This window comes from Prionailurus bengalensis, chromosome F2 (assembly GCF_016509475.1).
Source record: "Prionailurus bengalensis isolate Pbe53 chromosome F2, Fcat_Pben_1.1_paternal_pri, whole genome shotgun sequence".
NCBI classification, from domain to species: Eukaryota; Metazoa; Chordata; class Mammalia; order Carnivora; family Felidae; genus Prionailurus; species Prionailurus bengalensis.
In genome coordinates, this window is record NC_057353.1 from 71491152 (window position 1) to 71517372 (window position 26221).

A 26221-nucleotide genomic window follows, 5' to 3' on the forward strand; every position below is an offset into this window, starting at 1 on the left:
GGTTCCCATTTTTCATGCCTTTGCGTCCATCAAAAACAGCCAGAGCAAGCTCCACATTATTTTTCAAATAGCTCTTTTCTCCCTCATTGGGCACTATCACAGTCTCCTCCTGTGGATAATTAGGAATCATCAGTTGAAGGATGTTTATCCTATAGACTAATGTGGAAAAATCTGTTTTCAAATAGAAGCCTTCTATAAAGAGGCAATAAGATTTATATGAAAAACAATGGTATTTAGAATGGGGGGGTTCAAATGGTGGTCCTGCCACCTTCAAGGTGAGGCATTTGGTTCACAACCAGGCAAGCCATCTTAATCTCTTAGCCTCAGTTTCTTCTTCTTACAGAATGTTGAAGATTAGAACAGATAGTGTGTATGTGTTTAGTACAATTCTGGATCAAAGAGGTTACTCGGCTGAAACCAGCTTCCTTACGTTCAAAACCTTTACTTGCCTTTTCACTGATGTTAAACCAGTATTAATGCCAGATTAATTTAAAAAAATATTCACTGATCTGCTTCAGTTGAACTCAGTCTTGAAGTTCTGAGAAAACCATCCCAGTTAAACCTTATAATACACAGATGACGTATGTCAGAATATTATCCACTGATGAAGTTATTCTCAACAGGACAGTGGAGAGGGTTGATGGCTCTGAGGGCATTCAATGAGGGAAGGTTTTCTGACCATCTCTGGGGTTCTAGAGCTTGAGGAACCAAAACAGGAGAAAAAAAGGACAAATTGGATTTATATTGATTTCCTTTAAAATACACTTAGAGAAAAAATGATTTCTTAAGCAACTCTTTTATTTATGGTGAGGCACAAGCCTCAGCCACAGAAGGCATAAATTCTCAGATGAGAAGCTACCACACAAACACCTAAAATGCACAGCAACTGAGGAAGCATACACCGTAGTGGAGGGGATTAACTCAAGGAGCAATGTATTCTGACTCTGGCCACCCAGGGAGTTTCCATTGATTAAGGGATATCAATAAGTTGATGAGACTCTTGACTGATACGTTCTGAGCTTGAAAGTAGGCAAGAGCCATTGGCCATTGCCTCACGAGTGCCATACCCACCTCTCACTCTGACTCCCTCTTCTCTATTGGGTGTGAAACTTTCCGGTTGAGAAGGAAGCACATCCAACATCATCTGCACCCTCTTCTCCCCTGTGGAGTGGCCTTGGTGTCAGCGCAGTAACAGGACCTCACCACCTCTTGAGGCAGCCTGTTCCAACTGCAAACACCTGCAATGATTGGACCAGTTCTTCATAGTGCCTGGCGCCCTGTGGTCTCCACCTGGTCCTAGTTAGGCTCCTACAATATCGAAGATGAGAAAAACCCCAAAGCAGCTAAGTGTTAATAGACATTCAACAACCAACCCCCAGTGTCTTACACATGTATCTGTGTACACATATATTTATATTTAAACATATTGCTATAAGGAAAGCAATACACAAATTAAAAAGTCTTTTTAATTATAAATTTCATATAGCCAACTGATGGTCACTAAACATTAATTCTAACATTACTTCATGCTCAGCACAGTAAGTATATTCACTGTCACCATTCAACTTTATTATAATATTATTGACTATATTACCTATATTGTACTTCTATTTGTCTTCTATCTGGCAACCACCCATTTTTTTATCTGTATTTAAGAGTATGGGATTTTTTTTTTTTTTAGATTCCACATGTAAGTGAAATCATATGGTATTTATATTTGTCTCTCTCTGACTTAGCATAAAACCTTCTAGATTCTCCATGTTGTCACAAATGGCAAGGTTTCATTCTTTTTTATGGCTGAGTAATATTTCATTGTGTATACGTACCACTTCTTTATCCATTCGTCTATTCATAGACACTTGGGTTCCTTCCATATCTTAGCTATTGTAAATAATGCTGCAATAAAACTATACGTGCTTGTATTTTTTTTTTCAAATTAGAGGTTTTGGTTTTGGGGGGTAAATACCTAGTAGTGGAATTACTGGATCATATGTTGTTATCATTTTTATTTGTTTGAAGAAGACCCATACTGTTTTCCACAGTGGTTACACCAATTTACATCCTCACCAATAACATAGGAGAGTTCCCATTTTTATACATCCTCTCCAACACTTGTTATTACTTGTCTTTTTTTTTTAAGTTTATTTATTTATTTAGAGTGAGAGCATGAGCAGAGGAGAGGCAGAGAGAGAGAGAGAGAGAAAATTGCAAGTAAGTTCCACAGTGTCAGCACAGAGCCCGACTCAGGGCTCGATCTCTTGAGCTATAAGATCATGACCAGAATTGAAATCAAGAGTTGGATGCATAACTGACTGAGCCACCCAGGTGCCCCTATTTCTTGTCTTTTTGATACTAGCTACCCTGACTGGTGTGAAGTGTTATCTCATTGTCATTTTGATTTGCATTTCCGTGATGATTAGTGATGTTGAGCATCTTTCCATGTGTCTGTTGGCCATCTATAGGTCTCCTTTGGAAAAATGTTTATTCTGGTCCTCTGCCTATTTTTTTTTAAACAGATTAGTTTTTTGTTTGTTTGTTTTTGTGTGTGTGTGTGTGTTTTTTTTTTTTTTGGTGTTGAGTTGTATAAGTTCTTTATATATTTTGGATATTAATCCCTTGTCAGTTATATTAATATTTACATACACTAATCAGTTATATTATTTATAGATATCTTCTATTCACTGGGTTGCCTTTTTGTTGATGGTTTCCTCTTCTGTGCAAAAACTTTATTTTGGTGTAGTCACAATTAATTGTTTTTGCTTTCATTTCTGCTGAGGAAAAATATCCATAAGTATGTTGCTAAGGCTGATGTCCAAGAGATTACTGCTTATGTTTTCATTCAGGGGTTCTATGGTTTCAGGTCTCAGATTTAGGCTTTTAATCCATTTTGAGTTTATTTTTGTGTATGGTGTAAGAAAGTGGTGTTATCAACATCATTTATTGAAAAGACTGTCTTTTTCCTGTTGTATATTCTTGCCTCCTTTTGTTGAAGATTAATTGACCATATAGGTGTGGGTTTATTTCTGGTTTCTTTATCCTGTTCGATGAATCTGTGTCTATTCTTGTGCTAATATCATACTGTTTTGATCACTATAGCCTTGTGTTATATCATGAAATCTGGGATTGTGATACTGGCATTGTGCTTTGTTCTTTCTCAAGATTGTTTTGACTGTTTAGGATCTTTTGTGGTCACATACAAATTTTAGGATTATTTATCCCAGTTCTGTGAAAAGGCTTTCAGAATTTTGATAGATATTAGTTCAATCTGTGGGTTACTTTGGGTAGTATGGACTTCTTAATAATATTAATTCTTCTAATCCATGAATATGAAGTATATTTCCATTTTTGTCTTCAATTTCTTTTATCAATGTTGTTATAGTTTTCAAAATACAGGTCTTTTACTTCCTTGGTTAAATTTATTCTTAGGTATTTTATTTATGGTGCAATTGCAAATGGAGTTGTTTTCTTAATTTCTCTTTCTTCTACTTCATTATTAGTATATAGACATGCAACAGATTTCTGTGTATTCTATATCTTGCAACTTTACTGAATTCCTCTATCCATTCCTATAGATTTTTTTTGGTGGAGTTTTTAGAGTTTTCTCTATATAGTATGTCATGTACAAATAGTAATAGTATTGCTTTTTGCCAATTTGGATGCCTTTTATTTCTTGTTATCGTCCCATTGCTGGAGCTAAGACTTCTAATACTATGTTGAAGTAAAGTGGTGAGCGTAAGCATCCTTTCTTGTTCTTGACCTTTAGAGGAAAGACTTTCAGTTTTTCACCATTGAATATGATGTTAACTGTGGGTTTCTCATATGTGGCCTTTATTATGTTGATGTATGCTTTCTCTGAAACTCCCTTTGTTGAGTTTTTATCAAGAATGGACATTGTATTTTGTCAAATACTTTTCCTACACCTATTGAGAAGATCATATGGTTCTTATCCTTTTGCTTGTTAATATAATGTATCATGTTGATTGATAATATTAAATAATGCTAATATCCTGAAATAAATCCCACTTTATTGTGGTGAATAATTTTTTAAATGTATTTCTAAATTCACTTTGTTAATGGTTCGTTGAAGATTTTGCTCAATGTTCATTAGGCATATTGACATGTAGTTTTTTCATTTTGTTTTTGTAGTGTTTGTCTGGTTTTGGTATCAGGGTAATACTAATTTTGTAGAATGTTTTTGGAAGCTTTCCTTCTACTTCTATTTTTTTGAATAGTTTGAGAATAGGTATTAACTCTTCTTTAAATGCTTGGTAGAACTAATGTGTTTGTTCTTCTCTTTCTAGCTCCCTTAGGTGTAAGGTTAGCTTTTTTTTTTTCAGATTTTTCTTGTTTCTTGAGGTATACCTGTATTGCTATAAACTTCCCTCTTAAAACTGCTTTTGCCGTATCCCAAGATTTTGGACCAATGTGTTTTCATTTTCACTTGTCTCTAGGTATTTTTTTATTGTTGATTTCTGAGTGGACCATTTATTGTTTAGTAGCATGTTATTTAGCCTCCATGTATTTGTGTTCTTTCCAGATTTTTTTTTCCTTGTAATTGATACCTAGTTTAATACTGTTGTGGTCAGAAAAGACACTTGGTATGATTTCAGTCTTCTCAAATTTACTGTGGCTTTTTTTGTGTGGCCTAACATGTAATCTAGCCTGGAGAATGTCCCATATGCACTTGAAAAGAATATATATTCTTCTGGGTCTGGAATAATGCTCTTTATATATCTATTAGGTCCATCTCGTCTAATGTGTCATTCAAAGCCACTGTTTCCTTGATTTTTCAGGCTGGATGATCTATCCACTGATGGACATGGGGTGTTAAAGTGCCCTGCTATTGCTTTACTGTCAATTTCTCCCTTTATGTCTGTTAGTACATGCCGTATATATTTAGGTGGTCCTACTTTGGGTATATAGATACTTACAGTTGTTATATCCTCTTATTGGATTGATCCCTTTATTACTATGTAGTACCCTTCTTTGTCTCCTGCTACAGTCTTTGTTTTAAAGTCCATTTTGTCTGATAGAAGTATTGCTACCCTGGCTTTTTTCCCCCCACATTCATTTGCATGGTATGTGTTTTTCCATCCCTTTACTTTCAGTCTATATTTGTCTTTAGATCTGAAGTGAGTCTCTTGCAGGCGGTATATAGATGGGTCTTGTTTTTTAATCCATTCAGTCACCCTATGTCTTTTGATGGGAGCACCTAGTCCATTTACATTTAAATTAATTATTGACAAGTATGTACTTACTGTTATTTTGTTAATGATTTTCTGGTTGTTTATATAGTTCTTCTGTTCCTTTTTTGTCTTTCTTTCTTTGTGGTATGATGGCTTCTAGTCTTATGCTTGGATTCCTTTCTTATTATTTCTTGTGTATCTATGACAGGTTATTGATGTGTGGTTACCACTGGTTTCATATAGAACATCCTATGTATATAGCAGTCTATATTAAGTTGCTGCTTGCTTAAGTCAAACAAATTGTATAAGTACTAAAATTTTACCTCCTTGATGTTTTATGTATTTGATGTCATAGTTTACAACTTTTTATTTTGAGTACTCTTGACTGATTTTTGTAGATATAGCTGATTTTACTACTTAGGTGTTTTAACCTCCATACTGGCTTTATAAGTGATTAATCTATTACCTTTACTAAATGCTTATTTTACCTATGAATTTTTCCCATAATTTTCTTCTAGGTGTGGCCTTTACTTTACAATGAATTCCCTTTAACATTTCTTGTCTGATTTAGTGGCAGTGAACTCCTATCTTTTGTTTGGTAAATTCTTTATCTCTTCAATTCTGAATGATAACCTTGCTTTGTAGAGTATTCTCAGTTGTTTTTTTGTTTTGTTTTTTTCCTTTCTGCATGGTGAATATCCTGCTTCTGACCCTGGCTTGCAAAGTTTCTGTTAAAAAAAAAAATCCGCTAAAGCCTTACAGAGTTTCCCTTTTAGGTAACTTTTTCTTTCTCTTGCTGCTTTTAAAATTCTTTTTGTTGTTACTTTTGCCATTTTTATTATTATGTGTCTTTTATTATTATGTGACCTCCAAGGGTTAATCTTGTTAGGGGCTTTCTGTGTTTCCTGGACTTGGATATCTGTTTCCTTCTACAGACGGGGAAAGTTTTCAGGTATTATTTCTTCCAATAGATCTTCTACCCCCTTCTGTCTCTCCTCCTTCTGGGATCACTATGATGTGAATGTTCTTACACTTATTGATGTCACAGAGTTCCCTTAACCAATTCTCATTTTTGTTCTTTTTCCTTTTTGCCATTCAGCTTGGTTGCTTTCCATTACCCTGTCTTCTGGAATGCTGATCCCATCTTCTGCCTCCTAATCTGCTGTTGATTCCCTCTAGTGTATTTTTTTAAATTTCAGTTATTAAATTCATCTTTGTGTGTGTGTGTGTGTATGTGTGTATCTTTTCTACCTCTTTGTAGAAGTTCTCATGGAGTTCATTCACTCTTAAGTCCAGTGAGTATCTTTATGACCATGACTTTGTGTGTGTGTGTGTGTGTGTGTGTGTGTGTGTTTTAATATAATTTATTGTCAAGTTAGCTAACACACAGTGTATAGTGTGCTCTTGATTTTGGGGGTAGATTCCTCTGACTTATCGCTTCCATACAACAAACACCCAGTGTTCATCCCAACAAGTGCCCTCCTCAATGCCCATCACCCATTTCCCCCCTTCCCCCACCTGCTGCAATCAACCCTCAGTTTGTTCTCTGTATTTAAGAGTCTCTTATGATTTTCCTCCCTCCTTCTCTGTAACTATTTTTCCCATTCCCTTCCCCCATGGTCTTCTGTAATGTTTTCACTCATATGTGGAACTTGAGAAACTCATGATATCTTTCTCTGACTTATTTCACTTGGCATAATGCCCTCCAGTTCCATTCACATTGCTGCAAATGGCAGGATATTATTCTTTTTCATTGCCAAGTAGTATTCCATTGAATATATAAACTACATCTTCTTTATCCATTCATCAGTCGATGGATATTTAGGTTGTTTCCATAATTTGGCTATTGTTGAAGGTGCTCCTATAAACATTGGGGTACATGTGCCCATATGAATCAGCACTCCCATATCATTGGGATAAATTCCTAGGAGTGCTATTGCTGGGTCATAGGGTAGTTCTCTTTTAATTTTTTGAGGAACCTCCACACTGTTTTCCAGAGCAGCTGCACCAGTTTGCATTCCCACCAACAGTGCAAGAGGACTCCCATTTCTCCATATCCTCGCCAGCATCTGTTGTTTCCCGACTTGTTCATTTTAGCCACTCTGGTGTGAGGTGGTATCTCAATGTGGTTTTGATCTGTATTTCCCTGATCATGAGTAATGTTCAGCATCTTTTCATGTGTATGACCGTGACTTTGAATTATTCATCAGGTATATTGCTTATCTTGGTTTCTTCACTTAGCCTTTTTATTTTGTCTCATCCTACACTTAAGACCGAACCTCAGGATCCTTTTTGTCTAATCTGTTTCTGTGTATCAGGTCAGCTATGTCTCCTGGTCTTGAAAGTAGCGGCCTTGCGTAGAAGAGGTTCTGTGGTGCCCTCTAGCACAATCCCTCCTGATCACCAAGAACCAGACATCCCAGCGTGTCTGGGGGTGCTGCATGCACCCCACTCTTGTGGCAGAGCTGCGTTTGTCTTCAGCCCTGCCAGCTGCCGAGACTGCTTCGCCTGCTGTGGATGCACTGGGCAGGGCTGATCCCCACGCCGTTGAGAGGCCTGAGGCCACCACAGGCTCTTTGGCAGGTGGGGCTGGCAGTCAGGCTAGCTGTCTGCAATTAGCCTCTCAGCCACAACTGCAGGCACACCGATGGTCGGGGGTTGCTCCCTGAGCAGCCAGCTAAGGGGCAGGCCACTGAAACTGCAGGTGCTGGTGTGTAGGGTGATTTCCCTCACTCCCCAGGGCAGGAATCACTTCGGAGGGGTCCCAGTCCATGATAGGGCTGCTCGTGGGGCAGGAGCCACTTTCAAGGGAGGTCTCATGAGGTGGGCAGGTTGGATGGGGGCAGGTCCACAGAGGGAAACACAAGGGCAGGGCACACAGTTTTTTAGCAAGGTAGATGGAGGAGTGTTAGCACGGGCTCCCACAAGCGTCCACCCATCTAGGCTGGGGTTTGGGGGGAAGAGAAATGACACTTGCCGACAGTTTGGTTTCCAGAGAAATCTCCTGAAGATCCCTGCCCCTCCAGCACAAGTTCTGAGATTAGCAAATAAATCTCTTTCATGTATACCACAGGCTCTTTTCAAATTGCTGCTTCTGTGCTTTGTCTCAGGGTGAGTTATTTATTAGGCTGGCTCTTAAAGGGTGGGGCCTCAGTTTCCTATCGGCCCTCAGGCTCTCTGAGTTAAGTCCTGCTGATTTTAAAAAGCTCCTGACATTAAGCCCTACTGGTTTTCAAAGCCAGATGTTAAGGGGACTCATCTTCCTAGGTCCCCAGTGTCAGGGGTCCTTTGTGTGGGGTTTAATCCTCTTCTCTATGCTGGTGGTGTCACTCCTGTTTGTGGTTAGTCTCACTGGGGGTTTGGTTCCCAACCATGTCTCTGCCCCTCCTACCCTTTTCTAATATGGCCGCCTTTCTATGATTAACCATGGAAGGACCATTCTGCCAGTCCTCAGGTCATTTTCAGAGTTCATTGTATATATATTACATGATATATATATATAGAGAGAGAGAGAGAGAGAGAGAGAGAGAAGAGAAGAGACAGAACGAGCTATAGAGCTATTATGTCAGTGAGTCCATGGGATGAGGTGAGCCCAGAATCCTCCTCTTCTACCCTCTTTCCTGAACATGTCGGTTGATATTTTTTCCTTTCTGTTAATGAGATAAAACAACAGAGACATGTTGGCACTTCTCGTTTATTAATGAGGTTGAGTAACTTTTCTGAATTGTATAGTTTTCAAATATTAGAGGAGTATTTTGTCATTTTTTTTTGTGCTACTCACATGTAATACCCATAGATATGACACACTTTTTACTTTATATAATTGTTTTCTATCAATTTCATAAGTCCACACAACCAACAAAACAATAAACCAAGCCTTGATTTTTAGCATTTGCTGATTTCCATTGCGTAAATACTCTTGCCTGGTAGGTACCAAGCCACCAATAGGGCCTCGCTGAACTGAAAGCAAGGAAATAATGGCAGCACAGCAATATACACTCTTTCTCCCATAGAGATACACAATACAAATGGACTCAAGAGCACAGATAGGCCAAATGAAGTAAAAAAAAAAAATTAGTGAGTTTTGAATAGTTTTTATTTTAATGTTATGAATGTTCGTTTAAATGTTTAATGTAAATGTGAAGTTTATCTAGTTTGTCAATGATGGTTCTGTTTAAAACTAGCTCACAAATTTTTTTCATATGAAATTTATTGTCAAATTGGTTTTCATACAACACCCAGTGCTCATCCCAACAGGTGCCCTCCTCAATACCCATCACCCACCCCCCACCAACCCTCAGTTTGTTCTCAGTTTTTAAGAGTCTCTTATGGTTTGCCTCCTTCCATCTCTGTAACTTTTTTTCCTTCCCCTCCCCTATGGTCTTCTGTACACTTTCTCAGGATCCATGTAAGAGTGAAAACATACGGTATCTTTCTCTGTATGACTTATTTCACTTAGCCTAACACTCTCCAGTTCCATCCATGTGGCTACAAAAGGCCAGATTTCATTCTTTCTCATTGCCACATAGTATTCCATTGTGTATATAAACCACAATTTCTTTATCCATTCATCAGTTGATGGACATTTAGGCTCTTTCCATAATTTGGCTATTGTTGAGAGTGCTGCTATGAACATTGGGGTACACGTGGCCCTATGCATCAGTACTCCTGTATCTCTTGGGTAAATTCCTAGCAGTGCTATTGCTGGCTCATAGGGTAGTTCTATTTTTAATTTTTTGAGGAACCTCCACACTGTTTTCCAGAGTGGCTGCCCCAGTTTGCATTCCCACCAACAGTGCAAGAGGGTTTCCGTTTCTCCATATCCTCTCCAACATCTCTTGTGTCCTGAGTTGTTAATGTTAGCCACTCTGGCCGATGTGAGGTAGTATCTCAGTGTGGTTTTGATTTGTATTTTCCTGATGAGGAGCGACATTGAGCATCTTTTCATATGCCTGTTGGCTATCTGGGTGTCTTCTTTAGAGAAGTGTCTATTCATGTTTTCTGCCCACTTCTTCACTGGATTATTTGTTTTTCGGGTGTGGAGTTTGGTGAGTTCTTTATAGATTTTGGATACTAGCCCTTTGTCTGATACGTCATTTGCAAATATCTTTTCCCATTCTGTCAGTTGCCTTTTAGTTTTATTGATTGTTTCCTTCACAGTGCAGAAGCTTTTTATCTTGATGAGGTCCCAATGGTTCATTTTTGCTTTTAATTCCCTTGCCTTTGGAGATGTGTCAAGTAAGAAACTGCTGCGACTGGGGTCAGAGAGGTTTTTCCCTTTCTCCTCCAGGGTTTTGATGGTTTCCTGTCTCACATCCAGGTCCTTTATCCATTTTGAGTTTATTTTTGTGAATGGTGTAAGAAAGTGGTCTAGTTTCATTCTTCTGTATGTTGCTGTCAAGTTCTCCCAGCACCATTTGTTAAAGGGACTGTCTTTCTTCCATTAGATATTCTTTCCTGCTTTGTCAAAGATTAGTTGGCCGTACTTTTGTGGGTCCAATTCTGGAGTCTCTATTCGATTCCATTGGTCTACGTGTCTGTTTTTGTGCCAATACCATGCTGTCTTGATGATTACAGCTTTTAGTAGAGGCTAAAGTCTGGGATTGTGATGCCTCCTGCTTTGGTTTTCTTCTTCAATATTTGGCTATTCGGGGTCTTTTGTGGTTCCATACAAATTTTAGGATTGCTTATTCTAGCTTTGAGAAGAATGCTGGTGCAATTTTGATTGGGATTGCATTGAATGTATAGATTGCTTTGGGTAGTATTGACATTTTAACAATATTTATTCTTCCAATCCATGAGCACAGAATGTTTTTCCATTTCTTTGTATCTTCTTCAATTTCCTTCATAAGCTTTCTATAGTTTGCAGCATACAAATATTTTACATCTTTGGTTAGGTTTATTCCTAGGTATTTTATGATTTTTGGTGCAGTTGTGAATGGGATCAGTTTGTCTTTCTGTTGCGTCATTATTAGTATATAAGAATGCAACTGATTTCTGTACATTAATTTTGTATCCTGCGACTTTGCTGAATTCATGTATCAGTTCTAGCAGCCTTTTGGTGGAAAATAAAACCATCAGCTCTCACAGTCCACTCCAGCACACCATCACTTATATAGACGCTGTGATTCAAACTGCTGATTTTACAGATGAGGAACTGGGGCCTTGGGCAGAAATGAAAATGGTCCAAAATTCAGTAATTTGCTTTGGGTTTCATCAGCAGAACCATGGATTTGATTCTTGTTGTTGCTACTTTACTATCTGAGAGTTTCTAATTAGGCTATTTGACCTTCTGAACCTGAGATGCCCTTTGTGTTTTATAGAAATAATAATTACTAAATAGAATAAAAAGATATCTCCAGTCCTATACCTTGCACAGTAGCTGATACTTGAAAACTGCTCCATAAATAATAGTCATTATTAAGAGGTTCATGTGAGCAGTAAAGGCAACTCTGATCTCAATGCCACATGACCACCTTTCCAATCTCTATAGACATTCTAACATTCCACTAAATATTACTTAACTGTCCGACCCAAGGTCTTTCAAAAACTCGATACTCAACTTAGCACTTGGTGCTAGTAACACAATGGTAACACAATTATTTTCTAAAAATTAGTTTTCTTCTTTGACTGTCTATATTTAATAGCGTCATGAATTAGGGACACCTGGCTGGCTTAGTAAAGCACATGCCTCTTGATATCAGTGTCGTGAGTTGGAGCCCCATGTTGGGGGTAGGGGTGTCCTGAATTAGGGCTTATTTTGGTTTTATTTTTGCTGAACTTCCCACAACTAGGAATTAAAGTCTGAGTGTTTTATTTCGAGAATGGCGTTGGTGGGGCACCAGGGTGGCTCAGTCAGTTAAGCGTCTGACTCTTGGTTTTGGCTCAGGTCATGATCTCACGGTTTCATGAGTTTGCACCCCGCATCAGGCTCTGTGCTGACAGCGAGGAGCCTGCTTGAGATTCTCTGTCTCCCTCTCTCTGCCTCTCCTCTACTCATGCTGTATCTCAAAACTTAAAAAAAAAAAAAAGAAAGAATGGCATTGACAAACCAAAATGTGTTGAGAGGAGACTTTTATGATAAGGGATCTCGAAGCTATTGTGGTTTCCGAAAGTTGAAGGCAGTGAGTTTGTGTGCCCTGGAGAAGACGAGACTAGAGACGAATATTAGATGGAAAATCATATAAAACATGGAGCTTATTTGACCAGGATTATAATACTAACTTAATCATTGATGTCTCCTTGAGCCTCCGTGAAAACATAGCGGAAATATTAAATGAACACATACATGAGTGATACATAACTCACCCAAAATTAAGCACTGTTTAAATAAAATTGTGGGGTTTACTAACACCTCTTAAGCCTGAATTCCCTCAGTGGTGGTAATGAGATGACGACAGTCTCCACAATAAATTATCAAGATTACAGTTATGGTACTTGGGGCACTGGGCAGATGGTTTCTATCCTTATTATCATTCCTCAGCTGACTACCTGGCTGATCACTTGAGTCCCTCAAAGAGCTGAGGGGAAACGGGGCAGGAGCTAAAGTATATGTTCCAGGGGTCTATGTGCTTCAGGAAAAGTCACAGGTTTGGAGCTCTGGCTTCACGAAAACAGTTTTTGGATGGACAGAAAGGAGTCTTAGAATAAGTTTTGGGGGACACTGATATAAGCTTAAATAGCCAAATAACTCACCTGTGATCCCTACACCTCTAACTCCATGATGATTTTCAAAAAGACTGTGAAAATACGATGGGATAGATTTCTTAAAGCTGGTGAGTGGCAGAGTATATACCTAGGTCTGCACATGGATCTGAGCATGTTTAGGGACAGGGAACCATATGGCAAAGAGGGTCATTTTACCTACTCCTGTCTATCCCTTGATCGTGTACTCATTTAAAGGGCTATTGTTGATCCTCTCTGGTAGGTAGGTAAGGCCAAGTGATTACATTCTAGCCACAGAGACAAAGGCATAATTATTTTCTAGAATTTCTGTCAAGGATCCTTTAAAGAGAGTCAATATGGGGGACCTGGTTGGTTCAGTCAGTAGAGCATGCCACTCTTGATCTCGGGGTTGTAAGTTTGAGTCCCACGTTGGGTGTAGAGATTGCTTAAAAATAGAATAAATGAATGTCAATGTCATTTTTTTTCTTCACATTTTAAAAAATTTCCTTCTGGCCTGCAACTGGGATGTGATGGCTGGAGTTCCAGCAACAGCTGTGTAGGAGGATAAAGTGACTTTGGGAATGAAGTGATGAGGTAGATCTGAATGACAGAAGGAATCCAGGTTCTTGCTTTTACAGGATAGTCACAATCTTGCGTGGGGACATTTACCTTCAGATTCCCTTTGACATGACAGAGAAATACACTTTAGCCATAATTTTCAGTCCCTATGACAATGTCAGACATATTCAAAGTCAAGGAGAGGACTCTACATTTATCCTGATCATTGAAGCCTAGGGCTTTAAGCCAAAGCCACTAATATCTCTATGGGCAAAGAGACTCCCAGTGACATCTAGGTTCATTAATAATAATTAATAGTAAGGAAGTTGACAGCTAAGCCCATGAATAATGAAGTTTCTATATTAAAAACACAGAGGAGAAAAAAACTACTGACTCATGCCTTTGGCCACTTCCAAATTGTTAGGAATTTCCTGAATCAGAGATTTTACCACCTGACCACCTCTTTTATTAACATTTGTGTATCATTTACTATGTGGTTAAGTACCGTTCTAGGTACTTTAAACACATTGATACATAGAATTGGCCGAACAAACCTTTAAATTTGGTACAATTATTGACCTTTCTTTCAAGTCAAGATACTGAGGAAGACTTCAGTTGTCTGAAGTCAGGAGATAGAAAGTCAAATGTCGAACTTGGACTATCTGGATCTAGAGTCTACACTGGTACCAGTACTCTATGCTGTCCACTAAGAGAAGGGAATCTTGTCACAAAGTTGGCTTAGAAGCCCCTTGCTGACTTAGTTCCACCTCCTGATGGAAACAAATTTCCAAGGGAAAAGTGGGGCAGGAATCCATTTAACTTGACTTTTTAGAAGATCCTGGTATGGCTACTACATTTCTCAGACCACCTTGTGGAAACTAAGTGGTTTGCACAATGCTCCTTTCATCAAGGTGCACATTCAATATTAATATTGTCCTAGAGAAGAAACAGCCAGTGCAGGGTTACTAGTCAACTAAGATCAAGAGAGTGCGGCCTAGTGTTCTCCCCAAGATCTTTTAGTGGCTTTTGTAAAAATATATGAAGTTTATTGTCAAATTGGTTTCCATACAACACCCAGTGCTCATCCCAAAAGATGCCCTCTTCAATGTCCATCACCTCCCCTCCCTCCCACCCCCCATCAACCCTCAGCTTGTTCTCAGTTTTTAAGAGTCTCTTATGCTTTAGACAAATGTAAACAAATGTGAACATAGAGAGCCCCCATTAACGAATGACCAGTACGTGTAAAGTACTTCTAAATAAAAGGCACCTTTACATCTTAGGCTGTAAATATTATTTTTTGTAGCTGAGTGGCCTCAGTACCAGCACCTCAGTGGCAGCTTTGAGATTTGAGCCTAAGTCCAAAATCCTACGTTTTCCTTATATTACTGCACACTACTTTCCCAGCACAGAGATCAAAAGCAAAACTGTGCTTTATAAAAACAATCTCATCCTTCTTTCTTTGTGCCTTTTCATGTCTTAGTATTTTCATAATAAAGAAAAATGGAAACATAAACGTTTGGAATCTACAAGTCAAGATATTCAAAAGGTAAGTCATAGATACGGAGAACGGATTGGTGGCTAAAAGAGGCAGGGGTTGGGGAACAGGAGAAAGGGGTAAATTATACCTTCTAGAGGTATAATTCCTTATCAGCACATCTACTAGGGGACATTCTTCTAGGTATATTGGGTCATAGTGAATATTTCAATCTTTCTTACCTACACAAATCTTACTGCAAATGTTGAAATGAAGGCCCACAGAGGAGAACGACTTTACCAAGGTCAGCTGATCCCCATATCCAGGTTTGGGAGCCCCATTTCAACGCTGCCTTTCTAAAAACAAAATACTCCTTTCCTACAAGTATCTATTTTCGTCTCTTTTCCTAAGCCAGGGAACCATAGCAATCAAATTCATTTGAAAAGTATGGAAGAGACGTGTAAATCTAACTTAGTCTATTTTTAATGCATGAAGAGATTACCCTTGTAGAGTAAACTGTGAAGTATTCCAACCTTATTTAGCACATGGAAACAAGAGGGAACACAAAGGCCACAGCTGAGCCCCTCCTCTCCCCTGCCTTTCTAACACTGAGGGTAAGTTGGTAGTTGACAGAGAAATGGCTGCCTGGTAGGGACCCCCACCCCCCTCATTACCCAAGGCCGCTGAGAAGAGGAATACCCCTCAAGAACGGGGCCTGGTGAAAGTGCTTAGAAACAGTCTGAGCTGAAACAGTGCCCTTCTGATTCCATTTATCAGTGGTGGTGGTGGCATCTTTTGAAGTGGATTCCTTCAGCCTTGGCAGGAGCACAGAACCACCCACAGAGGAGGAACTACCACCCACAGACTCCATGAGGCTCCTCAAGGAGGGGGTACCTCACAGCTGGGTCTGGCCTTGCTGAGAGCAGGCTGCACCAGGGAAGAAGAGGAAAACCCGCCGACTCACGTCTTTGGCCACTTCCAAATTATTAGGAATTTCCTGAACCGGGGCTTATATGCGTAACTTTTCCATCTGGGATAAGAGAAGTCATGGGCCTTTTTTCTAAATAAGAGGGAAGAAAGCATTCAATACGATGAATATTTTAGAGATGTTCTATATACTAGCATCCACCCTTGTCTATGGCGCCACCGTATCGAAGAGGCTAACGTCACACAAATTGTATCAATGGGCTCCCTTGCCATTGAGCTGCCAGTTGGCTTTGGCTGGTTGGAGGCACTAGTGAGAGACACAAAGGGCTAGAAAGGAGTAAAGTCAAGCTACGTATTAGTCCAGTCCTCTTTCTGCCAGGTCCCCTTGGGTTGGTTGAGTCCCTTTTTTAGTGGTCAAGCCCTATCAAGCAGTTTTCTCTCCACAGAGTCACCTCGTCCTCTGTCATTTGTGGAAGTCTTAGTGAGATTGTCAGAGTGACATTGGGCGGACACTGAGTGATCTAAGCTGGGCCTCAGACTTTGAATCTTAACTGGTATGGAGCTAGAGAAAGAGAACTAACGATGCCTGTGTTGGAGCCTTGAAAAAACAAAGTTCAGTCGCTCCTAACATATTCCTGGAGCTATGCTGGTCCCATCCTTTTTCAGGTTCTGATTCTTTAAGTGTTTCCTTAAATGTTGTGATTCACGCACATTCAACTGAAAAGGCACTTATAACTGACAAAGTAACTTGTTAGAGGTAACACAGCTAGTAAGTAGAAAATACAGGATTCAAATTCAGGTTTGTTCCCAACACACTATACTAATGCTTACACATGCAAAGAATTTAGAAGTCCATTACCTGTACAAAGAGATTTGAACTCAATCCACTGTTAAAAAGCTGAGCAAGTTATCAGAGATGTCTCTGTCTGGTGCCTGGCTATAGGGGAAAATACAAAATAAAGAGCAATTTAGAAAACTGTTATGACCAATAGAATTCTTTCTTTGTACAGCAGAGAAACGAACTGATCATCAATGTATAAAACCATAGCCATTTGCAAAAGACTTTTCATTCTCATTTCTAATTCTCTTTTTCACTGCTCTCAGTTCTGAGAATAACTAGAGAAAGTAGAAAATATTTATCTTATTGACAGTAGGATTTTGTAGTATATGGTATCTGCTATAGATTGAATTTTTGTGCCCCCCCCACCCCCCGCCAAATCCATAAGCTGAAAAGCTGATATCCAACACGGGGTTCCATGGTGTCATAGTTAGCACTCTGGACCATGAAAACTTAATATCCAAAGTGGTGGCATGAGGAGGTGAGGCCTTTGGGAACTAATTAGGTCATGACAGTAGAGCTCTCATGAATGGTATTTGTACTTTTTTGAAAGAGACACTGGAGAGCTCCCTTGCCCTTTCTCCCCCTTGAGGACCCACAGAGAGGGCATCATCTGTGAATCAAAGTATGTCCTCACCAGACACCAAATCTGCTGGCACCTGGATTGTGGAGTGGCCGTCCTCCCGAACTTTGAGAAATTTCTATTCTTTATAATTTATACCGTTCATGGTATTATAGCAGCAGGAGCAGACTAAGACAATATCTTAATTTTTAAAACCATCCTATTCAGAGGCCATTTTTGTCCCGTTTGTCAGAGGAGGAAATAAAGGCAACATTGGCCAAGTCATAATTGCAAAAGATCCAAGACCTAAAATTTGATTCACGTGCTTTTTTGCTGCACTAATATTCCTCAACAAAAATGCTACTGGCATTCTTGAGACAACCCAAAAATACAGGCCCTGGTTTGAAACCTCAAAAGAACATGAACCTATTAATGTATATTTTTATTCCACTTTCCCCCTGGAATTCCTATACTCATTCTTTTCGTTCTAAATGTGGTGGAAAACATCTTTGTTGCTTATTTTAGAATTAATCTATTTTTAATTGATATTTCACATGTAATCTTATATTTTTCAGGTGTATAACATAATGACTCCATATTTTATACATTGCAAAATGATCATAAGAAGTCCAGTTAACATCTGTCACCTTACAAAGTACAAATTTTTCTTGTGATGAGAACTTTTAAGAGTCACTCTTAGCAACTTGCAAATATAAAATACATTAGTATTAATTGTAGTCAACATGCTGTACACATCTTAATTTTGTTGCTGTTTTTAAGAAGTGACAGATGAGTATAGTTAGCAGAAGATTAAGTGTGGGCTCCTATATGAGGAAATCTTAGCATCTGATAATGCAGAACCTTCTGTGTTTTTAAATAATTTTTTAACGTTTGTTTATTTTTGAGAGAGCACAAGCAGGGGAGGGGCAGAGAGAGAGAAAGGGAGACACAGAATCCGAGGCAGTCTCTGAATTGTCAGCACAGAGCCTAATGCGGGGCTTGAACCCACAAACCTCAAGATCATGACCTGAACCAAAGTTGGATGCTTAACTGACTGAGCTACCCAAGCTCCCTGAGCCTTTTACTTTCTAACGGCTGCCTTCTGAGATGCCAATTGGTGACGAGTCACAGTGTAGGAGACCCAAGAGGCACCTGGGAAAGAATGCATATTAGCAACTCCACATAATGTAAAAGCTCAGATATTAAAGGTTTATTGACTGTATAAGGATGTCTGGCACTCTCCTTGGCACAGTGAATACAGTGGTAAATAAAACTGAAAAGTTCTGGCTTTCGTTGAGGGAAGATTAAGTGAAAAAAATAAAAATATACTCAGGCTAAGTACCATGGTTATAAAATAATGTGCTATGATTAAAAAATTAACTGGTGGATTTTCAACATGGTGCTGGGACAACTGGATATCTTCATGCAAAAGAATAGCGCTAGAACTACCTTCACTTCACCCCATACACAAAAATTAACTTACATGGATACCAGGCCTACATTTAAATGATGAAAACCGTAAACTCTTGGAAGAACCTCATGACCTTGGGTTAGGCAATGGTTTCTTCTACATGACACCAAAAGCACCAGCAATGGGGGGGAAAAGACTCCACTGAAAGTAAATATATATATATATTTAAACATCCAGAAACTAAAACTACAACCTACCAAATGGGAAAATATTCTTGGAAATCCTATCCACTAAAGCACTTGTATCCAGAATACGTAAAGGACTTTACATTTGCATTTTCTTTCCTCTCTGAGAATCATTTCAAAAATGGGCAAAGACTTACAAAAAATGTTAGAGAATTCTTTAAGTGGAATAAAAAGGCCATAACTGGGGGTAAGAAAAATGTAGAAGAGAAATTTCATTAGTGAAAGCAAGCCTATAGTAAAGGTAGTAGATTAATCACCTACAGGCCTACCTCAAGAAACAAGAAAATCTCCATCTAACCAAACTCCTGAAGGAATGAGGGTAAAAAAATCCCACAGTTAATAAAAAGATCAGAATAAAATGAAATTGAGAATAGAAAATAGAAGGAATAAAAGTAATAGGGAATAGAAGGAACATGCTCAACATCATACAAAGCCATATATGAAAGGCCCACAGCTAATTTCATCTCAATGGGGAAAAACTGAGATCTTTTCCCCTAAGGTCAGGAAAACAACGGGAATGTCCACTCTCACCACTGTTATTCAACATAGTACTGGAAATCCTAGCCTCAGCAGTCAGACCACAGGAAGAAATAAAAGGCAAATTGGCAAAGAAGAAGTCAAATGTTCACTCTTCACGGGCTACATGATACTCTACATGGAAAACCCAAAAGACTCCATCAAAAAACTGCTAGAACTGATCCATGAATTCACCAAAGAGGTAAAACAGCTGTGTGCTGAAAACTATAGAAATCTTATAAAAGAAATTGAAGAAGTCACAAAGAAATGGGAAAACATTCTATGCTCGTGGATTGGAAGAACAAATATTGTTAAAATGTCAATACTACCCAAAGCAATCTACACATTCAGTGCAATCCCTATCAAAATAACACAAGCATTCTTCACAGAGCTAGAACAAACAGTCCTAAAATTTGTGTGGAACCATTAAAGACCTGGAATAGCCAAAGTAATGTTGAAAAAGAAAACCAAAGCTGGAGGCGTCACAATTCTGGGCTTTAAGCTGTATTACAAAGCTATAATCATCAAAACAGTATGGTACTTGTATAAAAACAGAAAATAGATCAACAGAACAAAATAGAAAACTCAGAAATGGACCTAAAAATGTATGGCCAACTAATCTTTGACAAAGCGGGAATGAGTATCCAATGGAAAAAAGTCTCTTCAGTGAATGGTACTGGGAAAACTGGACAGCAACATGATACTGGACCACTGGCTTTGTTTTGAATTTATTTTCTGTATGTTGTAAGACTTAACTGTGAGAAAGGAAACCATCAAAATCCTAGAGAAGAAAAAGTCAGCAACCTCTTACTCCACATGTCTCCAGAGGCAAGGGAAATAAAAGCAGAAATGAACTATTGGGACCTCATCAAGATAATAAACTTATGCTCAGCAAACGAAACAAATCAGCAAAACTAAAAGGCAACCTACAGAATGGGAGAAGATATTTGCAAATACCTGATAAAGGGCTAGTATCCAAAATCTATAAAGAACTTATTAAATTCAATACACAAAAAACAAATAATCTGGCGAAGAAATGGCCAGAAGACATGAATAGACACTTTTCCAATGAAGACAACCAGATGGCTAACAGGCACATGAAAAGATGCTCAACATCACTCATCATGAGAGAAGTACAAATCAAAACCACAATAAGATACCACCTCACATGTGTCAGAATGGCTAACATTAACAACTCAGGAAACAACAGATGTTGGCAAGGATGCCGAGAAAGATGTTGGCAAAGGAGCCGTTTGCACTGTTGGAGGGAATGCAAACTGGTGCAGCCACTCTGGAGTTTCCTCAAAAAATTAAAGAAATGGAACTATGCTACAACTTAGCAATTGCACTACTAGGTATTTATTCAAAGGATACCAATGCTGCTTCGAAGAGGCACATGCACCCCAATGTTTATAGCAGCATTATCAACAATAGCCAAATAATGGAAAGAGCCCAAATGTCCACTGACTGATGATTGGATAAAGACGATGTGGTATTTATATACACACAATGGACTACTACTTGGCAGTCAAAAAGAATGACATCTTGCCATTTGCAACAACGTGGATGGAACTAGAGTGTATTATGCTTAGTGAAACAAGTCAGAGAAAGACAAATACGTTTTCACTCATATGTGGAATTTAAGAAACACAACAGATGATCACAGGGGAAGGGAAGGAAAAATAAGATAAAAACAGAGGAAGACAAACCATGATCTCTTAAATACACAGAACAAACCAGGGTTGCTGGTGGGGTGTTGTGTGGGGGAATGGGCTAAATGGGTGATGGGCATTAAGGAGGGTGCTTGTTAGGATGAGCACTGGGTGTTATATGCAAGTGATGAATCACTGGGTTCTACTCCTGAAACCAAATCCTACACTGTATGCTAACTAAGTTGAATTTAAATATTTCTTTTTATTAAAAAAAATGAAAGAACAGGCAACACAGAAATAAAAAAATTATTAAAGAATTGATTGAAAAATTATATCCCAACAAATGGAACAACCTAGAGGAAATGGGTAAATTCCTGGAAACATACAATCTTGAAACTGAATCAGTAATCAAAACCCCCCCCAACAAACAAAAGTCCAGGACTGGATGAATTCACAGGTGCATTGTAACATTTAAAACACAGTTAATACCTATTCTTAAATGATTCCAAAAATAGAGGAAAGAAAGCTTCCAAATTCATTCTACAACACCAACATTACCTTTATACCAAAGACACTACCAAAAAAAAACAAAAAACAAAAAAAACCTGCTATAGACCAATATCCCTGATGAACATAGATGTAAAAACCCTCAACAAAATATTAACAAACAGAAGTCAACAATATATTAAAAGGATCATTTAGTACAATCAAGTAGGACTTATTTCAGGGATGCACGTGATTCAATATTCACAAATCAATGTAACAAATTACCAAAAGGAAGAATGAACACCACATGATGATCTCAAATGCAGAAAACGCATTTGACAAAATACAACATCCATTCATGATAAAAATGCCTCTAAAATGAGCTTAGAGGGAATACACCTCAACATAATAAAGGCCATATATCGAAAACCCACAGCTAACATCATCCTCAGTGGTGAAAAACTGAAAGCTTTTCTTCTAAAATCAGGCAAAGACCAGGATATTTACTCTTGCCACATTTATATAACATAGTACAGGAAGCCTAGCCACAGCAGTCATACAGGAAAAAGAAAAGGCATCCAAATTGGTAAGTAAAACTGACACTATTTGCATATGACCTGTTACTATATACACAAAACCCTAAAGACTCCACCAAAAAACTACTAGAACGAAGAAATGAATTCAGTAAGGTTGCAGGACACAAAATTAATATACAGATACCTGTTCCATTTCAATACACTAATAACTACCAGAAAGAGAAATTTTTAAATAATCTTATTTACAATTGCACCAAAGAGAATAAAGTATTTAGGAATAAATTTAACCAAGGAGGTGGAAGACCTATATTCTGAAGTGAAATTGAAGATGACACAAACAAATGGAAAGGTATACCATGTTCATGAATTGGAAGAATTAATATCCTTAAAATGTCTATCCTTACCCAAAGTAATTTACATTTTTTTAGTTTGAGAGAGAGGGTGCAAGCAGGGGGTGGGGCAGAGAGAGAGGGGGACAGAGTGGGCTCTGTGCTGATAGCAGAGAACCTGATGTGGGGCTCAAACATGCAAACCATGAGATCATGGTCTGAGATGAAGTCAGACGCTTCACTGACTGAGCCGCCCAGGTGCCCCAGCAGTTTACATTTTCAATGCAATCCCTATCAAAATACCAACAGCATTTTCCACAGAACTAGAACAAATAATCCTAAAACTTCTATGGAACCACAAAATATCTCAAATAGCCAAATCAATCTTAAGAAGAACAAAGCTGGAGGCATCACAATCCCAGATTTCTATAAAGCTATACTATACTATAGTATATATACTATATATAAACAATACTATATACTATAAAGCTATTACTATATATACTATAAAGCTATTAATGAAAACAGTATGGTACTGGCACAGAATAAACACAGATTAATAGAACAGGATGGAGACACCAGAAATAGAACCATGCTTATATGGTCAATTAATATTCAACAAAGGAGGCAAGAATATACAATGAGGAAAAGACTGTCTTTTCAATAAATGGCATTGGGAAAACTGGACCACTTTTATACCATACACAAAAATAAAGTAAAAATGTATTAAAGACCTAACTGTGAAATTTGAAACTATAAAACCCCTAAAAGAAAACACAGGCAGTAATCTCTTGGAAATTTGCCTTAGCAATATACTTATGGCTATGTCTTCTCAGGCAAGAAAAATAAAAGCAGAAATAAGCTATTGGGACTACACCAAAATGAAAAGTTTTTGCAAAGGAAACCATCAACAAGTCAGGGAGAATGGGAGAATATATTTTCAAATGATATATCTGGTAAGAGACTAATAGTCAAAATATAGTACATATAACAACGCACAAAAAAACTGATTTAAAAAATGAGCAGAGAACCCAATTAGACATTTCCCCAAAGAAGTCCTACAGATGGTAAGTACACACATGAAAAGATGCTCAACATCACTGATCATTAGGGAAATGCAAATCAAAACCATAAGATATCACCTTACTCTAATCAGAGTGGCTATTATCAAAACAAGAAATAAGTGTTGTCAAAGATTTGGAAGAAAGGGAACCCTTAAACACTGTTCATAAGAATGTAAATTGGTACCCCCACTGTGGAAAACAGTATGGAGGTTCCACAAAAAAATTAAAAATAGAACGACCCCATGATCCAGTAAATTCCACCACTGGGTATTTACCCAAAGAAAATGAAAACACGAATTCAAAATGATATATGCACCCCCATGTTTATTGGAACGTTATTTATGGGGTGCCTGGGTGGCTCAGTTGGTTGAGCATCTGACTCTTGATTTTGACTCAAGTCGTGATCTCACAGTTTGTGAGTTCGAGTCCCTCATCGGGCTCTGCACTGACAGTGCTGGGAAAGCAGTCTGCCAGTTCCTCACAAAGCTAAACATAGAGTTACCATGTGATCCAGCAATTCTACTCCTAGGCAAACACCCCAAAATGAAAACGTAGTGTCTGCATAAACTTGCAAATGAATGTTCACTATACCATTCTTCATGATAGCCAAAAGGTAGAAACAAGTGAAACGGTAGATGAATTGATGAACAAATTATGTTCTATCCATACAATGGAATAATAATCAAACATAGTAAGTACTGACACCTGCCACCACTTGGATGAACCTTGAAAACATGCTAAGTGAAAGAAACAAGTTACAAAAGGCCACATGTTCTATGAGCCCATTTATATGATGTGCCCAGAATAGGCATTTCAGTAGAGACAGGAAGTAGATTAGTGGTTACCAGATTCTGGGGAAAAGAGGCAATGGGATTGTTCCTGAAGGATGAAAATGTTCCAAAATTAGGTAGGGATTGTTGCACAACCCTGTGAATATACCAAAAAGCACTGAGATACATCCTTTAAAAGGTTAAGTTTTATGGAAAATGAAATAGATCTCAATAAATTTGTTATAAAGTAACTGGCAGGGACATAGAATAACTCAGTCCCCACCATTGTTCCCAAAATATTAAATGAGGGATGTGTGTGACTCCTTTTTAATAATAAAAAGAGTTTATGTTTTAAGTGTGCATATTTGTATGTACATACATTTTTTGAAAAACCTGAAGCAAGAGTCCTGAAATATAGGTTGTAAGGGTGGAAGAGAGAATCTCTGCAGCCAGACTACTTAGGTTCACATGAGATGCTACCACTTCCCAACTGCAGAATCTCAGACAACTTCCTTAACTGCTCCTAGTTCCAGGTTCCTTACTAGTAAACAGAGTAAGAATAGCGTTTCCTTTGTGTATGTGCGTCCATGTGTGTATTAAACTAAACAATGTTTACAGTGGTTCGGTAGGTTAACTGTTACTGTTGTCATGGTTATTATTACTCTCCCAGCAGGACTGGACTTAACCTGAACATTGTGGAAGTGTGATCAAGGCTTCTCTCTCTTCCTATTGACATTTGAACAGATTGCTGGCTGCGGCTGTTCATGTTTCTCTCCCTATTCCACCTCCCAGAATTAGCTCCCGCCGCCACCCCACCCCCAAGTCCCCAGGGATTGTTTTGCTTTAGGAATGAAACTGCATAGAAGGAATAAGGAGGGGGAGGACACCTGGGTGGCTCACTCCGTTGAGCATCCAATGCTTGATTTCGGCTCAGGTTATGATCCCAGGGTGGTGGGATTGAGCCCATGTCTCCACACTAAGCATGGGGTCTGCTTAAGATTTTCTCTCTCTCTCTCTCTGTCTCTCTTTCTCACTCTCTCCCTCTCCTCTCCTCTGCCCCTCTCCCCTGCTCATGCGGTCTCTAAAATAAAAAAAATAAATTAATTAAAATTAAAATTTAAAAAAAAGGAGGAAGGATGGGGACCACTGGAGTCCCATATCCATCCCTCAGCCTCTCCCTTCTCCTCTCCCCAAAGCTGGATCTTATCAGTAGTATTTCTGGAATCTGCTTTATCCCCTATGTTATCTCCCAGCAGACTCGTAAAAATAGCTCTTTGGATTGAACTGCTTTGAATATTACCTGCTTTGGGCTAGTTCAGAGAGTTAACAAGCAGTTCCATCCTGGGAAGTGCAAAGCCAAGGTGATGAAGAGGGAAGTTCAGTGGTGTGAGAAGCAGGCTGGATCCTCCTTCAAGCTCTGGAAAGAAAATATACATGGGTGGTAAAGGCAACTGGGTACCTACGTGTGTCCCAGGAACAATCATATCACCCACCAACATTTTGTGCTTAGGCCCCTGAGCCAGAAACTTGTTCATTAGAACACTTGCTCTGGGCCAGGCCCAGAATGAGTAAATTACAGGGAAATCTAAGTTAGCAACAGGGGCAAAGGTATAGACGTCTGTAGAAAGGGAGCCTGTATCTGAGACGTGGGGAGAGGGGGCAAAATAGGTAAAGGGAATGAAGGAATGCACACATGCGTGGGTGTTAAACCGTGTTCAATTTACGTTAACTTATGTTCAGTCATTCCTCTCCCAACAGGACCGACTTAACCTGAGCAAGGTTAAGTGTGCCACGAAGGGGTGACCAAGACAAAGGGGTGGCTTCCCCAAAGAGGCTGCAATAGAGCTGCTAGGAGACCCCGAGAATTAGTAGTCCTTTCTTGGCCTCCCATATCCCTAGTATTTTATATTATTAAACTGATTTTTTGGACAGCTTGAACCCAGCTCAGTCTGTATCCAAAATTAGTCTCCCATCTCCTGTTGATTTCTGTGGGGTTGCCCTG

At 38.7% G+C, this 26221-nt stretch overlaps 1 long non-coding RNA gene across 1 annotated transcript; it reads right to left on the bottom strand.

The window, feature by feature from the left end:
• LOC122495811 lies at window positions 1–25643 on the bottom strand. Its single transcript, XR_006300606.1, has 4 exons — window positions 25520–25643; window positions 16670–16747; window positions 1072–1308; window positions 1–698 (listed from the first exon to the last, which is right to left on the bottom strand). It is a non-coding gene; the product is annotated as an uncharacterized LOC122495811 (long non-coding RNA).
• Between the last annotated feature and the right edge of the window lie 578 nt (window positions 25644–26221).